Here is a 19,400-nt window from a genome sequence, read left to right as displayed (position 1 = left end):
TTTTGACAGGACCTCCATGACTTCACTATGATTTAAAACCTCCACAGCCACCTGTGGAGGCCAACATGGATGGTCTATACATACCGAGTCGAAACGCTCTCGGTCTAATAGGCCATCCAGATACTTTTCAACGGGCCCTCCCTTGGGGTAACAGAAGATATACTCCGTTTCCTCATCACCAGGAGGGACCGCAACCTGCTCTGTCAGTGGCGCAAATCCCATTGACAGAGCCTCCCGATCCATCTCCCGTTTCTCCTTTTTCTTTTTTTTTACTGGTTGTGGGGGTTGGGGCATCCTTCGGCACACCCGAGATGTCCTCCTCCTCTCCCGCAACCTCTATTTCTCCTGGTGAGCAACTACATTTTCTTTTTTCCTCTGCTCCGGGGCCTTACCTCGGCCCTTGGGGCAGTTCGTTTTTAAATGGCCGGATTCAAGGCACTTGTGACATTTGGGAGGACGTCCCTCAAGAATTACTGGGTACCTTGACCCAGCCATCCTTAAAAAGTCCGGAAACACCAGACTAGCAATCGACTGGGACCAGAGAGTCAACACCGATTTTGACCCCTCCCAGTCAATTGCTGGCAAAAATTTTATATTGACGAGCTTGGTTCCGGTGCCGCCTAGACCCCGGTGGTAAGAATCCCCTATCTACTCGGGTTTTATTTCAGGTGGCAACCCGCAGACCCAATCCCTCGTTATTTTTTGTCCACAATATGTGGGCAGAAATAAAATTTCTTTGCCCTCAATGGACCCACTCGCAAATTTGCGAGCTTCACTCAGGGAGTCAAAAAGCAACCACACGGTTGCGTATTTGACTCCCCTTAAAATATATTTAAAGTTTGTATTAAATTTTTTAAGTTCTTTTTCAATAGTGGTTTGAGGAAAGACAGTGACGCTATCCAACACCTTTGAGTAGGTTTGGAGCGTCACTGTTCTTTCGTCCAGTTCTTTCAACCACTGCTTGGGTGGGCACAATTCCCACTCCAAGACAGTGTTTATATTTTGAGGTGCCATGTCCGTTTAAGAAAAATAAGAGTTCAAAATAAATTTTAAAACAGTTCTAAGGGAAAAAATATCACAAAAATTAAAAGGATGGAAGAAAAAAACTAAACAAAAGGAAGAGACAGAATAGAAATAGATAGTAAAAATAAAAAGTCACAGACACTGAATCTTCCATATGGTACTCCAAATAGGTGCTCCGAGTAGGTACTTCAAACGTTTTCGGCTAAAAATGCCAAACGAAAAAAAAATCTTCACAGCTGTAGTGGAGCGAACACGCCCACCACAGACAGCAAACACGCAATTTTGTTCGTAATGAACACACATAAAAACTCGCCAGAGGCAAGCGAAAATGCCACAGAGCTGGACAACAGTCTACTGAAAAATAAATAACAAGCAATAAATTGTTGCCCAGCTGAGCAACAAAAACGACTTACCCTGGCGAATTCTTCAAATTGTTCTTTTTTCTTTTTTTTTTTGGACAGAGCCAAAACTCATGTTCACCTTGGTAAACTGTAGGCAGCAACTGAACACCGGAACCGGAAGTTAGCAAGCTACTTACCACACAGCCACTCCTGCACCTACTAATACTGTTGTAAAATATTTATGTAATGTAGCGTGAAAATTTTAATTTTAATTTTTAATGCATTAATTGAATTATATTTCGCATATAATTATTTTCAATATGTATTTTGAATTCGCTCTTCGATTTAAGGTTTTCTTCGATTTTTATAACAGGATGAATTTATATCAAATTCATTTATTTTGTTTATTTTATTCATTGCATGTTTAAAACTTAATTGAAAGGACCAATGAAACAAATCCATATTTAAAGATGTATCCTTTAACTAGTTTTGATTATATCGTTATTTCTGTTCTATTTTAACAAAACTGTCCGACGAACGGGAACGTGAAACTCTGAGTAACAGCTTTTGTTACATTTCTGCTGCTTTAAAATAAAGCATATATATCAAAATAAGCAACAAGGATATCCAGAGGTAATGCAGTACGATCGTTTCAAGCAACTCCATTTAATTGAACAATGCAATCATTACATCAATTTAAATGCAGAGTAATCCTCAGCTGCATAAAGACATAGAATTAAATTAAATTGTGGTAAGATTTGGTATATACTGAAAAGTATTCAAAAAATTTTTAATCCTTTTGTTATAATATTCTTCTTAATAATCTTCTGAATAACCCTAAATTTTAACTTTATACAATATGGCAATATTGTTTAAAATATTTAACTATAGTACTCCATGACAAATTTTCTCCCTTTAATTGTCAGCTAACATCTTGAGTTATGATTGCTTTACCAAATCTCATTATATTACTTCAAATTAATCTTGATGATTTTACGGTTATACCCACTATGATTTGTGTCGACTCCCTCATCCCCCTTCCTAACAGACACTGCTTCTTGTTCTTTGGTCTTAGATTTTGATATACAAAGATTTGATAAACAAGACTATAAATTAAAACACCCCAAAAAACAGTGCCAAGCTAGATTTCTAACTAGTCTTTCTTCCTGATACCTTAGTAGCTTCTAAGCTGAAATGAAGACAGCATGTTCTTTGTTTATCTCTTTACCTTCTTGGAGGTTTTAGGTAAAATTATACTAATGTGTCCATCTGTTTTAATTTAATTTAATTCTATGTCTTTATGCAGCTGAGGATTGCGCTGCATTTAAATTGATATAATGATTGCATTGTTCAATTAAATGGAGTTGCTTGAAACGATCGTACTGCGTTACCTCTGGATATCCTTGTTGCTTATTTTGATTTTAATCACCTTATTTTGAAATTGTATGGATAATACCGTACTAAATTCTGGTGCCTCAACTTAAGTAGCTAATTCATCTAAATCTATCTGTCTATCTATCTACCTATCTACCTATATATATATATATATATATATATATATATATATATATATATATATATTAATATTTAGCTGAAGTAACAATGTGATTCAACGTCCGTCCGTTGGCACTTATCAAACTTATATTAGGTTGTCAAGAAAGTTCTTGCGGTTTTTAACCTTTAAATTCAGAGGCACATATCTCGGCTCAAACAAAACTTTATTAATCGAAATAAACACCATCAGAATCAACACACTTTTGCCAACGCGAAGCAAGTTTATTTATGCCAGTAGCGTAAAAATCCTACGTTCTGGTGGTGATGAATTCATTGAAGGCGTGTTTGGCATCTTGGTTTTTGAAGCATTTCTCACGCAGGGAATTGTCGAGATGCTTGAAAAAGTGGCAGTTGGTAGGCGAGAGGTCTGGTGTCTATGGCGGATGAGGCAGAATTTCGTAGCCCAATTCGTTCAACTTCTGTAGGGTCAGTTGTGCGACGTGCGGCCGAGCGTTGTCATGGAGAAGAATTGGTCTTTTCTATTGACCAATGCTGGCTGTTGTTGTCGGAGTTTCTTATGCATTTCATCTATTTGCTAACAATACTTCGCTGTATTGGGAGTAGCCATGGGAACGAGAATTGGCCCGAACTATGTGAACGTGTTCGTAGGATATGTTGAGGCCCAAATATTCTCATGATTCACTCGTCCCACTCCCGAACTATACAGTTGTTTTATTGATGACTGTAGCGGTTCGACCTCACTCCTTCTTCTCTTTTGTCCAATCTTTCCATCCTGCCCTGAATTCTCCTGCACTATTTCCAACACTTCCGTCGCATTTCTCCACATTTCGGTCAAAATACATCACTCACTCCGCTCTCACTACCTCCATCCATAACAAACACACCGACTCACACTCCTACCTTAACTTCTCCTCCCACCCTACCCACACCAAGCTATCTATCCCCTACTTCCAGTTCTCCCGTCTGCGCAGGCTCTGCAGTGACACCATGACTTTGAGACTCAGTCTCAACTGATGGCTCGCCACTTCATCCTTCGTAGAGATCCCCTCACCACTATCCACACAGCCCTAACTAGAGCACGTTCCGAGGACGGGTGCTTCTGCTCTCTCTCTCTCTACTTGCACCCGTCTCACCATTGCCCGTTGCCCATTTTCCATCACATACCACCCCTCCACACTGCCCCTCCAACGCACCATTCTCCGAGCCTTCCTGTGACTCCAGTCCGAAACCTACACCTCGCACATCTTCCCTTCCTTCAAATGATCCCACAACCTGCGTGACCTCCTGGTCCACAGTTTCTTCCCTAACCCCTCCTCCCAGCCTGGCTCGTTACCAAGCTCCCGCCCACGCTGCCGCACTTGCCCCTACCTCTCCAACATCACCATCCTCACAGATACCCATCATCGTTATTATCATATCACCAACTCCTTTACCTGCACTTCTAGCAACGTATTTACTGCATCTCCTGCTCTTTCTGCTCTTCTCTGTACATCGGTCAAACGTGTCGCCGCTTGGTTGACCGGTTCGCGAAGCACCTCCGGGACATCAGACTCGGCAATGACACCCCGGTCTCGTGCCATTTCCGCTCTACCGGTCATTCACTACAACACCCGTCTGTGTTCGGATTGTCTTTGTATAGGGGCCATCCAGACTCCCGTCTTCGTATTGAACAGGAATTAATCTTCTCTCTTCACTCCTTTGCGCCATATGGGCTCAACTCCCCTCCTCTCTTCATATGATTCCCCTCACCTCCTCTCTTCATCTGATACCTACTTCCTCTCTTCACTCCTACTCACCTTGTCTCTTCATTGCGTTCTGGGAGACCCGCAACTAGCAGAACTGAGAAAAACATCGCAGATGTGCGTACAGCTGTGAGGGGAAATCGACGAATCACCATCTGTAACTTACCAGAGGACGTGCAGATTAATTACGGCTTAGTTCAGTCCGTCATCACCGAAAATGTGGGTATGAAATGCGTGTCTGTCAAGTTTGTGCAAAAACTGCTTTCAGCTGACAAAAAACCACTCGGGTTTGAGTTGCACAAGATCTCCTTGATTGTGTTGAGAACGATGAAAACTTTCTGAAAACTTTGCGTAGGTATCACCAAGCTTTTGGCAAAATTTGATGCAGATTCTCTGCTCATCTTTCTCTGTCATGGTCAATGCGACGATCACACGCTACACACCTTCCTTCCAAGCACTGGTGTAAATAGCGAAGGTGAGGTAGGACGTTAAAGCTTAGTGCGCGTGCACAGCAAAGTTCAAGGTCAATCTGTGCCAAACGGCTTCACTCTGCGTGCTTTAGCTTCGTTAATATGGCAGCAGTCCGGGTACTTATTGATTAGACCACATACGTGCGCCCCCCCATATATCCATATATATATATATATATATATATATATATATATATATATATATATATATATACGGTAGTACCTGGGTTTTCGAACAACTCTGATCACGAAGAAATCGTGATTTAACTCCTGTCTTTCTCATATCCATCCAGTTGAGTAGTGCCTCGGTTTACGAACGTCTCTGACCACGAATAAATCGTGCTTTATATATCTGTATATATATATATATTTATTGAACACAGAGGGCTAAACATAGAGGGGACAAACAAGGACAGACAAAGGGATTAAGTCGATTACATCGACCTTAGTGCGTAACTGGTACTATTTAATCGACACTGAAAGGATGAAAGGCAAAGTCGACCTCGGTGGATTTGAACTCAGAATGTAACGGCAGACGAAATACAGCTAAGCATGTCGCCCAGCGTGCTAACGATTCCGCCAGCTCGCAGCCCTACATATATATACAGAATAAGCAACAAGATATCGAATAGTGATGGAGTAGGACCGTTTCAAGCGGCTCCTTTTAATTGAACAATGCAATCATTACATCAATTTAAATGCAGCTGCACAAATAAATAAATGCTCGAAATGAGGAGTAGATAGACAGCCGACAACTGATGAAAGGTCGTTTCTCTGTGTTTACTTGTCCTGTTTTCTATTTTTTTCTCTCGTTGTTTGCGTATTTAACACATTTGTTTACGTATTTCATGTTGTTTGCACAGTTAGTGACGTTCAGTACCAATAATACATATGTATATATATATATATATATATATATATATATATATATATATATATATATATATATATATATATATATATATATATATATATATATATATATATATATCTTTATATATAAAGCTGAAGTTGTGTGTCTGTGTGAAGCCTTTTAAAAGGTTTATAGTAATCCACATTTTCCACTTTTTCGTAAAAATTTTTACATCAATGGAATTTTCTCGATCTGAACTTTCCAGTGCAGTAATTAGATTTTTAAAATTCTGTTTACTTTGTGTGATTTAAGGGAAATTTGACTGTTGTTTCTAGCAATTTTTATATTTCTTCCCTTCTACCTGGAACGGCGTTCTTACACACGCGCTCAACAGAGAGAGAAAGTGATACATACAACGTCATAGATTAAACTTTCTTCTCAGTATTCTTTACTTATTTTTCATAACATTGATACGTAAAAACACACACAACCACACATACGTAATCTGTGACAACAACATACACATTGCTCCCGTTCTCTATCTCCCCCTCTTCCTCTCTCGCTCTCTCAAACACATACACGTGGAAGTAAAAACAATCATTCACGTTCGTCAATGTGGCATAACTACAGAGTTGTACCCACCGAATTTGGAAGGTCATAGCTTTCAGAAAAATGAATATTTTTTTATGAAATTTTCTATGCATATATTATTTATTATGTAGATTCGGAATATACAAACATTTTCGGTGAAAGTGTTTTGGGAGGGGGTGGGGGACAATTTTCGGAAATTCCACTTAAATTCCTCTTAACTTCCAGTAAAATGAATATTTTTTCGTGAAATTTGCTACAAAAATACCTTGATGTATGTACATTTCGAGCATGTAGGAATCTTGAAGGAAACAACTGCAGGTTATTTTTGAGAAGTGTTCCCCCACAAGGTGATGTTTCGGAGCAAGTCGTCCATATTTGTTTCATTTTTCTCTATTATGTGAGTAAGTGCATCCATAGGTTTCTAATGAAGTAATAGGCAGTGAAGAGAAGCCGTCATAAGAAAACTTTTAACTACCTCTATTCCTTTCTCACCCTCTCTCTACCTCTTCTTCTCTCGCTCTCTCAAACGCATACACGTGCAAGTACACAATCATTCAGTAAAATATAACTCATGTTCGTCAATGTTTTGTAAATATACCACGATTTTCACTAGGGTATTAGGGTTAGGGTTTTAGGACCGGGGTTAGGGGTTAGAGGTTAGGGTTAGGGTTAGGATTAGTGCTACGGTTACGGTTTTAGGGTCAGGGTTAGGGGTTAGGGTTTAGGGTTAGGGTTACGGTTAGGGTTAGGATTAGTGTTACGGTTTTAAGGTCAGGGTTAGGGTTAGGGTTAGAGTTAGGGCTTAAGGTTAATGTTAGGGTTAGTGTTAGGATTAGGTTTAGGATTAGGGTTGGGTAATCGTGCGGGTGTTAATCTGAAAAATTACAGATATGTGAAAAGTACCGACCCTGCCATCTATTATAACTTTTGTTGTTCTGTTTAATATATACATAGATTATGCCTCCAAAGAAGAGAGTTTGCTGGGGAAAGAAAGCAACCGGTTTAAAATGACAGCAACAGACTGTAGCAATTCACCACATTCCAGAAGCTACTTTGAACATAATGCAAAATGGTGCATCAACATCTACTGCCCAATCTGATAGAATTCTGGCAGAACTGTGTAGCAACAGATCACCAGCAATTGCTTCATCACAAATTGCCGTCCTAGCTCCTGCGAAAAGGGATTACCCTGCTATGTATAATCAGGGCAGCGCAAAAAGTTGTTTTGCACAAGCATTTCTATAGCCAATTAGACGGATGAAATTTACATACGCTTAATAATGTTACACAAAACAGCCTTCAGACTTTCCCTATTAATTTCATCGTCTTTTGAATTATGAACATATTTACATCATAAAGGTTTTTTCGTTGTAAGGCTTTCTTTTTTAGTTGATTTTCACCTAGCAAGACTTATCGTAGATAGCGTAACAAGTCACACCCGGACAAGGTCGGGTTATACTGCTAGTATATATATATATATATATATATATATATATATATATATATACAAATCAAAAGTAAAAAACAACAAACGGAAATAGTTAAAACGTATCAAGCAAGAAAAGGACTATAGAACAACAACGGCAAACAGGACAAAACAAAATACACGTATCATTTGCAGCCAATTGCTTCTTCAGTCGGAGTCTGGAATGTCTACGTAGTTTGGCTCAATCCTCTTCGATCCTACTCGAAAGCAGAAAATTACTATTTCTAAATCTCACAACGAGAGATATTCAGCAATAGTACTTTGGAGTAAAGATTATTTGCAAACATAACATGGCAGTCCTGGTTTAGGACGAATGTTGCTTTGATTTAGCTCCAGGAGACATCGTCTCCAACTGGCTCCACGACACGATCTGTGTCCTTATATTTTTCGAACAAGGGAATCCAGCATCCCTACTCAGCTCAAAACAATATTTGTGTATCGCGATTTCCGGGTTATTTCCCTTCATCAGCACAGAATAATTGTTCGGCTAGAGGTGAATTTTTTATTAGGATAATTAATATCGTACATAGGGGGGACAAAACAGGACAATACAAACAATTATTGTTATTATGAGCTTGTATTATACTTAGTTTTTAAAAATATAGAATGATATATAATCAAAATTTGAATTTTCCTTTTTTTGTGGGATGGGATTAAACCTGATGGGCTGAAAAGCAACTATACCTTTTCCTTTTCTCATGAGGATTAAGCAGAGTCACTTGCACCCACCTTTCTTACCAGAGCGTTCCACCTTTTCTCGGACTCACCTCGCGACAGGCATCTCCTCTCCAGCCCTATCTTGTTCTTGAGATGATATCTGAAGTATGTCAGCAAACCAGGGAGATGAAGGATCCTGTCACGAGTCCTTGCAATTTTGTCTTCCACACACGCTCTTTCAACACTGCACCTGAACAGAGAAAACATGCCTCACCTTCTTTTGAGAGTCCGGTTGGCGACACAATCTTTATTATAGACTCAGCTGATAGCTGTACTGTGCCTAGGTGTGACAACACGTGTTCAACGTACATTATCGAGCATGAAAGCTTCCGGCACTGTACAAAAGTGTGCTGGACGGTTTATCCTCCAGCCCACATCTTGGACATGCCGTTGGCACTGACATTCCGTGCTTGGATAACTTATCGCGAACAGGCAAAGCGTTCCTGTAGCACTGCCATGTCAGAGAATTTCGGTAATTATTCAAATACTCCGGCCTGAAAGTTTTTTGGAACAGGTTGGCAAGTTGGTTCTCGTCGAACCCCAGCGCCCCTCCTAGGACGTCATCATTTTAAAACTCTACCAGCCCTTTATACAAAACCGACATGGTATTCCCACTGCCGGCCTTGCTCGTCTTGTGGATTAGCACGAGTGCCTGTCGACACTCCTTTTGCCATTCTGTCAGATTACATCTTTTAAAAAAACCGGGTTTGAATCTCTCCAAAGAGACTGGTCGCGGAAAGAATTCCTCCGCCAGCGGAATCCACACCTTGTTACCTGGAGGTACCTGGAGGTAGCGCCAGAGATGTTTCAGCCTCAACGCATGCCTGCGCATCATTAGCCAGGGCATCCCTAACCCATCCTCTAACGGTTCCTGACAGCAGACGGAGCGCCTCACAAGTGGCTTTCCCCCTTTCCACATTAAGCGGAAGAGGAGGCGCTCGAACTTGTTTAGCCACGAATCGGGGCAAAGGACATCGGTTAGGTGGTAGGTGATTACAGATGCAAGAAACACCTGTACCACCTTTGCCCTTCTTTTCAGGGACAGAGTCCATCCGGACCAACTCCAGACTAGGGCCTCCATCCTGACTGCCACCTCGCTCCAATTCTTCTCGGTCTGGGAGTCCGGTCCAAACCAAATTCCAAGCAACTTAACAGGACCATCTTTCCAGTGACTCTCGACACTCGACGATATCGACTTGCTCCTCCAGGTGCCGAGGCGCAAGCCGATTAACTTGTCCTTGTTAACTTTTGCTTCTGCCACTACCTCGTATCCTTTGTTAGCGTCCTCTCCACAAGGATGATGGTGACGTCATCTGCATAAGCAGAGACCAATTTATCGCATCCGATTTCATTGGGGGTACGACCCAAATTCCCCAACTTCCGCAGTAATGGCTCAAGAGCCAACATGTACAGAAGCGGTGACAGGGGACACCCTTGACGAACTGAGCGCTTGATCGAAAACGATTCAGACAGGATGCCATTTATCTGAACTGTGGATTTGATGCCGCTATACATTGCGGAGATCCACCTACGGAAGACCGGGCCCAGCCCAGCCGCTTCGAGGACCGCCTCCAGGTACTGATGGTCTACCATATCAAACGCTTTACTTTGGTCTAAATGGACAAGTGCCCCACCTTTGCCGGTTAATTTACCCAACCTGTCTAAGATGCAGCGTATAAGGTGAAGATTGTCATGCATCAACCTGCCTGGAATGGCGCATGTCTGCGCCTTCCCTACAAGCTTCTCCACGACACGCATCAATCTTCTTGCTAACACCTTGGCCAAAATCTTTAACTCTACATTGAGTAGAATTATGGGCCTGTAATTACTTTTAATGTCCCCCTTGCTCGGGTCCTTCTGGATCAGCGTCACCATTCCCCGACTCACAGAGCTGGGAATCCTCCCATTCTGTTGCCAGTTTGTGTAGACGTCTGCCAGCAGGTCCCCGAACAAGTCCGGCATGCTACGATAAAACTCATAGGGTAGACCATCCAACCCCGGCGACTTGTCCCCAGCGCACTTGGCCAACACCTCTTTGACCTCCACATGTGTAATCGGTCCTTCACAGCATTCTGACTAACGTGCCGAGAGTCGCGGCCCACCAGCGAGGAAGCCCTTTAGGGACTCCCCACGCTCGGGCGTGGAAGAGAATGGTGGTTTCTTCCTAATTATCAGGGTAAAAAGCCAACGAAGATTAGGGTGGGAAGGATCCAACCGACAATTGAGCCAGAATGGCCACTGGCAGCAATTTTTACTGCAGAAAATGAAGAAAACGAAACTGAGTTTTCTTATGATAACCAGAACCCAACAAGTAAATTGTTGGGGGTATGGTTTCGAGGTTATTATCACGGTAAGTCAAAGACTATATGAGACAATTCCGGAAACACTAGAACTGCTGAATGGAGACAAACTGGATATAATGTTGGAGAGGAGACTTCCAAAGTGCTATGAATGTGGCGAAAGAGGACACATTAGAAGAAGGTGCCCGAAAATAACGGAAAACGTAGAAATGGAAAGGCAAGACGGCGTGATGGATGGAAAGAAACAGACACAGGAAAAGGAACAAAAAGCCGAGTTTGTAGAAGTCAAGTCAAGGAAGAGAGAAAGGAAGGACTCATCGCCGAAAGTTGAACAAGGAAACAAATATAAATCACTGGAACAAGTGGGATCACCAAAGAAAGAGGATAAAAGCAGAACATCACTAAATAAACATACAGACTCGCAATCACACAAACAAACAGATTCACAGACTCGTAAACACACAGACATACATATACACGGAAGCATACTAGATAACACAGAGTTGCAGAAACCTAAAAGCACAGACACACAAACACAACATGCAGACTTACAGTCACAAAAAACATGCAGACCCGCAGACAAATAAACACACAGACATACAGTCACAAAGAAACATAGAAAAACAGACGTGTGATCATGCAGAGTCACAAAAACGAAAAAGAACAGACATGCAGACACAAGAGGTGCACCGGAACAGAATATATTTGATAACATATCGGTCGACACAAAAAATAGAACTCAGCGCTCCAGTGGTGAACAATGAGGAAATTAAGAACAATATAAAATGGTAAGTAGAGATTTATTTTGAAAAGAACTGTTGAGGACTGTTGAAATAATTGAAATAACGTTACCACCCCGGAGCGGGGCTAGGGTGGCCGTCCCATCTTCATTGTATAATTTCACTATTCCATTCTTTCATGTGTTAAATGTGCCTGAATGTGTGTATTGTCTTATTCATGTTTAGCCCCTTGTGGGTAATAAAAAAAAATCATTAAAAAAATTCATAGTATATTCCATCCGGTACTTCATTTGTGTCAAATACCATTTTTCTGCATTCCGCGCTTTCTTTACAGTCTCTTATTATTTTCATTCTGTATTCTGGCACTAATGCGCCTAAAACCATTCTTTCTTTTTTCATTCCCTTCATGTCTATCACTTTTCTATCTTTCCATTGTACTAACTATTCCACCACATCCTTTTTTACGCCTTTCACTAAAGCACAAACAAAACAAGTGGGAAGGGCGTTTTGCAATTTTTTTGTATGACAGCTGTTCTTTTTTGTGTCGGAGGGGAATACGTGGGTTTGGTGTCTGCAGGGGAGGGTGGGGTTGAGAGGGTATGTGTGGGATGGGTGCGGGCTGGGGTTCACTTAACCTGTCCTTTTCCCACTTCCTCTGTTTTCTCCCCGTATATTTCCATCCATCCTCCTCATTTCTTTCTTCTATCATTTCTGGTTCCTTCTCTGCTCTTTCCTGGGTTGGCTTATTTTTCAGAGGGCAGTCGGCTCTAATGTAGCCTTGTTGACCACATCTATAGCAACGAAAGGATCTGCCTTCTACCCACACTTTCATCACTGTTTCTCCAATTGTCACCGTTTCCACGAGCAACTCCAAGTTTTCCAGCTTACTCTGTATTATTAGTTCCAAAATTCGACCGCATCAATTAGTGGCTTCCGTTTCTGTGGCTTGGAGTACCGTGACCTCTTTCTTGCTTCCTAGAAGCACAGCCGCCGCTACCCAAGCCACATCCATTTTATGGGTTGATTCCCTCCACTCTGACCTTGGACGTTCTTCTTCCAAGGTATATGGGTAGAAGGATTACCCTTTCCGCTTTCATTGATTTTGTTGAGCTTTCCCTCGCTTTCAGCTTGTTCTTACGGCATCTCAACGGTGCTGTATTGGCTTACTCTGGCAAGATACGCTATGTTTTGCCAGATAGGCCTCAACGCCTTTTCAATTTCGTCCGTCTGTTTATTCTCTATCCTTTTCTCCTTGACAGGAGATTGTATACAATCTTCCTTTCTTCCATTTCCCTTATTATTTCTTGTGGTGGTGACAATTTCACATCACCACCTTCTTTTTTAGCATATTTTCATGATTCTTCAAATTTTTGAGGCTCACCCCCTCCTTGCCACTCCAGTTACTCTCGCAAAAGTTTTCTCCTTTATAGCTCTATCCATCTTCATTACAGCTTCTTCCAGCTCCTCTTCAGACGACGACAGTTCCGAATATGACACCTCCGACTCACTCACGTCCGAACAAGTTTCCGCCATCCTTCCTCAAACTGTTGAGGGACAGCTTCACAAAAAAAACAAAAAAAAAACCCAGCTGCAACGCCGCTCACAAAATATTATAATAACAGACGAGACCACGTGGAACGAACTCACATGACCTTGGTAACGGCAAATTATCAATAAAAAGCGAAAAAAAAAATTGCTGGGCTAAAGGTTTATTCTAGGCACAAGGTCCAAACACACAGGGGACATACATAGAGATGCGGGGACAAACAACAAGTGAAAATGATTAAATGAATATAATACAATGATATGAGACGGCTATCTCTGCCCCGCTCCGAGACGAAACCATTATTTCCTTGTATACAATTAAATCAAAGCTACCCACCCCACCCTCCCCCTGCAGACACCAAACCCACCCATTTCCCTCCGACACAAAAAAGAAAAAAAGAACAGCAGTCATACAAAAGAATCGCAAAACGACCTTCCCACTTGTTTTGTTTGTGCTTTAGTGAAATATTTCTTTATTGCCTACTAGGGGCCGACAAAGATGGGGACCACACAACCTGATTTGGGGTCAGATGTTCGATATGTAATTACAATAAAAATGAAGTTAAAAATTAAAGCATATATGAACGAATGATTATACATTACAAAAAGCGAAATACGTTTGTAAGGTGCGGCTGGAGATAAAGCTGCCTGTCTTGACTCCTTTCATCCTTGTCTTCCACACCGCCTCTTTCGCTTCGCTATTGCTACTACGATGCGAAAGCAATTCTTACCTTCATTTGTTAAAAATCCAGGTGGGTCAATTTTTATGATTAACTCAGCCGACAGCTGTACTCTCCATGTGCCGGACAACAGATGTTCCGCATAAGCCCACATTTCCGATACTTCTGGACACTGAACAATAGCGTGCGGGACGGTTTCTCAATCCCGCGTATACCATGTCTTGCAAGCTTATCCCAAACGGGCAAGGCACTTCTGTAACATTGCCAGGTCAAAGATTTTTGGAAATTATCCAACGACCTCAACCCGAATGTACGAAGGAACAGGCTGTCAAGTTGAATATGCCAGAGACCAAGACTCTCCCCCAGGCCATCGTCACATTCAGCATCTACTAATCCTCTATAGAAGAATGCTGTAGAATCCCCACCGCTGGTATTACCCAAGCGACGGAATAGCAAGAGGGCCTTACGGCACTCCGTATGCCATGCACTCAACCTCGATCTACGAAAGCACCAGTCTTCCCGTCCGCAAAAACTAGCGAACTCGGGTAACATCTGTCTTGCTAGCGGAGACCACACCCGTTCACCATCCAGGAGAATCCAGAGATGCCTCAACTTCAGCGCATGTCTGCGCATCATCAATCAAGGCATTCCTAATCCTCCTTTTAACGGTCTTTGGCAACAGATAGAGTGTCTCACAAGTGGCGGAAGAGCTGTCTCTCCAACTTGATTAACCACGAATTCGGGCAAGGAACGACGGTCAGGCGGTGGGTAATGACCGATGTGATAAAAATATTAGCCACCTCCACCCCCACTTTCAGGGATAGCTACCGCCAAGACCAGGTTTTGACTATGGAGGACACCCTGCTCGAAACCTCATACCAGTTCTTCTCTACCTGGAGATCTGGTCCAAACCAGACCCCTAGCAACTTAATCGGTCCCTCTGTCCAGCGTACAACGACGCTATCTGAAGGCATCGACTTGCACCCCTCCCCCCAGGTGCCGAGTTGCTAGCCGACTGATTTTCCCCGGTTAATCTTTGCTCCTGCCACCGTCTCGTAAACCTCAATAGCCTTGCCTACTTCATGTAGGCGTGCCATTGTGGTCACGCTGATGGTGATGTCATCCGCAAAGGCTGAAACAAATTTCTCATATCCTGGCTCTCTCGAGATGCCACTCAACCTTCCCAGTAGCAGCTCGAGAGCCACCACATACAAAAGTGGTGAGAGCGGACATCCTTGGCGAACCGAGCGTTTGATACAGGACGGCTTTGAGAGAAAACTGTTAATCCGAACTATCGAGTCAATGTTGTGATACAATTGAATGATCTATCTAAGAAAGCCAAGACCCAAGCCAAACTGCACAAGAACAGTCACCAGGTACCGATGGTCAACCCTATCGAAAGCTTTAGATTGGTCTAAACGTACCAATGCCCCACCTCTGCTAGATCTATCCCCAAACCTCTCTAAGGTATATCTCCACCTTATCTAAGGATAAGGTGGAGATTATCCTGAATGGTATATGTCTGTGCCCCACCCCCATCAGACCATCCGCGACACGCGTCAACCTTTTTGCTAATACCTTTGCCAAAATCTTCACATTTAACAGAGTGATGGGCCTGAAATTATCTAAACAGTCCCCCTTGTTCGGTTTCCATTCTGACCCACATCTCCACTCCTCGGCGTACATATCTGGGGATAAACCCATTCTGTTGCCAGTTCGCGTACACATTGGCTAGCAGGTGCCCGAACAAGTCTGGCATACACTTATACAGCTCGTGGGGAAGACCTTCCAGTCCCGGCGACCTACTCATGCCGCAGTCAGCCATAGCCTCTATCACTTCCCCAGGCGTGATCGGCCATATTCTATGGTTCATTTTAAGGCGTACCACCATTTGTTATTAATGATGGTACCTGTTAACGCCCTCTGAATTAAATATTTAATTCGCTTTCTGTACTCCTCAATCGCCAAAAGGGACGTATTGAGTTTCCAGTACCCAGATCCCTGTCTATGCATCTTATCTACGTTCAGCTACAGGTAACCACCTTGTTACTGTAGCTGACTGGATAAAACTGTGGACACTTAACTATATCTTATCTACCTTTCTAATCAAAATCCTATCTAAATATGATCGGGAAGACCCGTCGCTGTTTGACCATGTCCACAATGGAGCGTCTGGGTGTTCCAACCTATATAGGTCTGCCAGATGGAAATAGCTTAGCAGATCCCGAAAACCAGGGTTACACGTCCTATCCTTTCTCGAGCCAATACAATCTACGCGCGCATCGCAGATTGTGTTTAAAGTCTCCTAACAGAATGCGACGTGGCTAGAAATTTACCTAGGTCACGAAAACATTCACTTTGTGGACTAATAAGATTGGGTGCATTAACTGCAACCAGCCTGACTGTCTTGCCGCAACTGAAAGTCAAGTCCAGAACGATCAGCCCGCTTTCTGGATCAGAAAAAAAAAATCAACTTTTTCTCTGAAATCCGGTTTCTTTTTAATAGGAACAACACCCCACTTCTACCTTCTACCTGACACGGAAAAACGTATTTCTCGTAGCCGTTCAGGAGGGGGAGAAGATCTCTTGGCTCTCTCAACCAGGTTTCTGTAGCAACAATTACATCTAAATCCCTGCGACCTGATGTCATTTAGGAAGCGTCCTTGTTTCCAGCTCGACATCAGGCCACGTACATTCAAACAACCAATGTGAATAGCCATAAAGTTGTCTTAGTTTTTTAATTTGAATTATCAGGTGGAGGAGGAGTTTTCACCTTTTCCTTTTCGTCTTTTCGCGGGATCTTACGATAATTTGTTCTGTAAAATTCTGAGTCTTATTTGAGACTTCATATACATCATAGTTGGTAAATTTCTCCGAAATGTTATCAACATTTTTTGCAGTCTTTAACAATTGAATGTCTCTCATTAGCTCGGTATCTTTAGTATATGCGGCTATTATGCCTTTTTCCTCTTTTTCTCTTCTGGCAATCTTTTTTGGTTGTTGGTCTGTAGTAGTCGCTGCTCTCGGTTGAGTTGTTGATTGTAATTTTCTTTTGTTTGTTTTCTTCTTCTTCTTCTTCCTTGTAATTCTTTCGAATGTGGCCTAATTGGCCACACAAAAAACATCGGGGTTTTCCGCCCTCAACATATACTATGAGGGCCTCCTCCCCTATCTCAATTTTCTCGGGAATCGCTTTAATTGTTTTAGGTTCCGCCTGAATGAGGAAATTGACTGTTTGATCAGTCCAGTTAGCTTTTTCGGTGACAGCAGCCTGGAGGAGAGTAATTTTCTCCTCCTGGTTGATTAGGACTGCCACCACCAACCACATAGGATCCACTTCCGGTGGGACCCTTGTGATTTTGATTCTGGACGTTCTCATCCTCATATAGGTGAGGATGAGTGCCATGTTCGTCTTCAGCGTTTCTACTGAATGTCTTTGTGCTATTTCTTTGCTAGTAAGCCTTACTTCCACCGTTCCAAATTTCCTGCCTCTTGTCAGATAAACCACGTCGCTCCAAATTGGTTTCAGGCACTTCTCTATCTTCTCTTCTGTAATTTTCTCAATTCTTCTTTGCAACGGGGAATCAAAAATTCCATTTTTAGTGGTCGATGACATGTAATTCTTCCTCCCAACGAGGGAATCAAAAATTTCTTTATCAGTAGTTGACCTCTCGCCAGACGACATGTAATTCTTCCTCTCAACAGAGAAAACAAACATTTCTGTTTCAATGGCAGGCTCCTCGCCAGACAACATTCTCCCCCCCCCCCCACCAACGGGAGAACGAACAATGCGGGCTTTCTACAAGTACTTAGACAGTGCTTTGCAAAGAAAACAGTTATTAACAAATTCGACAATTTAACAAGAAACAGCAGTTATTAACAATAAAAAATAGCAATTTTGACAACGAACGAGGAACTCTCCACACGCGGTTATTCTTCTAAAGACTCTAACGACTATCCTGTCTATATAAGATCTGTGTGAGCCGTCGTTATTACTCCATGTCCACTGTGGAACGCTCGGCTCATCCAGTCTGGAACGGTCTACTAGATTATAGCAAGGGCAGTTATGATAACCACAACCCAACAAATAAATTGTTGGGAGTATGGTTTGGAGGTGGTTTTCACGGTAAGTCAGACAGTATACAATACCAAACCGGAGACACTGGAACTGCCAAACGAGGACATGCTGGATATAATGTTGGAAGGGAGACCTCCAAAGTGCTATGAATGTGGCAAAAGAAATCACATTAAAAGAAAGAGCCCAGAAATAATGGAAAACATAGAAATGAAAACGCAAGAAGGCGTGATAGAGGAGAGTAAACAGACACAGGAAGAGGAACAGAGAGCTGATTTTGAGGAAACTAAGTCAAGGAAGAGAGAAAGGAAGGGCTCATTACCGAAAGTTGAACAAGGAAAGAAATATAAATCACAGGATCAAGTGGGATCACCGAGGAAAGAGTATAAAAGCAGAACATCACCAAAGAAACATACAGACTCACAATCGCACAAACAGACAGATTCACAGACGCATAAACACACAGATATACATATACACGGAAGCATACTAGATAACACAGAGTTGCAGAAATCTAAAAGCACAGAACTTGAAATCACAGACACATAGACACAACATGCAGACTTACAGTCACAAAAACATGCTGACCCACAGACAAATAAACACACAGATATACAGTCACAAAGAAGAACAGACGCCTGATAGTACAGAGTCACAAAAACAAAAAAGAAAGACATGCAGACGCAAGAGGTGCACAGGAGTAGAATATATTTGATAACATATCGGTCGACACAAAAAATTGAAAGGAAAATAACTAAACTGAAAGGCATTGTTAAAGTGGACCTCTCGGAGGGTTACAATAAGGAGACGAGATGGATTTTAATGAAAAAAGATAAGTATAGAAAGTTAAAAGAGGCTTTTCCATTAGATATAAACCAACTGGGGCCCGAGGTGAATTTCAAACCCATCGCTCCAATGGTGAACTACGAGGAAATTAAGAACTATATAAAATGTTAAGTAGAGTTTTATTTTGAAAAGAACTTGAAATAATTGAAATAACGTAACCACCCGGAGCGGGGCTGGGGTGGCCGTCCCATCTTCATTGTATAATTTAACTATCCCATTCTTTCATGTGTTGATTGTCCCCGCATGTGTGTATTGCCCCATCTATGTTTAGCCCCTTGTGGGTAATAAATCAGTTACAGGATTTACCTATTTTCCCTTTTTTTTAAACAAAATGTTTAACCAAATATTTTTCTGTCTTTCACAATTTTTAAAATAAATCACGACTTACCACTTTATCTTCTCCTTTTTGTCCACATAATTCACCACCGAGGCACGAGGTTCAACATCCACCTCCGGCCCTAGTGGATTCACTCTTT

General features: G+C 42.0%; 1 protein-coding gene across 11 annotated transcripts in view; it reads left to right on the top strand.

The window, feature by feature from the left end:
- The window catches only part of LOC106876253 (uncharacterized), a 46,206-nt gene that overhangs the window by 10,874 nt on the left and 15,932 nt on the right, over positions 1 to 19,400 (top strand). For 4 of the 11 annotated variants that reach the window (XM_052975503.2, XM_052975504.2, XM_052975501.2 and 1 more), the window contains exon 2: positions 1,485 to 1,607. The exons of 3 other annotated variants lie outside the window; for them this stretch is intronic. The gene's annotated coding sequence lies outside the window, so the exon portion shown is untranslated. Of the gene's footprint in view, positions 1 to 3; positions 1,613 to 19,400 lie in introns of those variants that run through there. 4 more of the 11 variants (XM_052975506.2, XM_052975505.2, XM_052975502.2 and 1 more) reach the window with 2 other exon arrangements.

This window comes from Octopus bimaculoides, chromosome 21, assembly GCF_046866305.1.
Source record: "Octopus bimaculoides isolate indiv1 chromosome 21, ASM4686630v1, whole genome shotgun sequence".
Classification (NCBI taxonomy): domain Eukaryota; kingdom Metazoa; phylum Mollusca; class Cephalopoda; order Octopoda; family Octopodidae; genus Octopus; species Octopus bimaculoides.
This window is presented reverse-complemented; position numbering and strand designations above follow the sequence as displayed.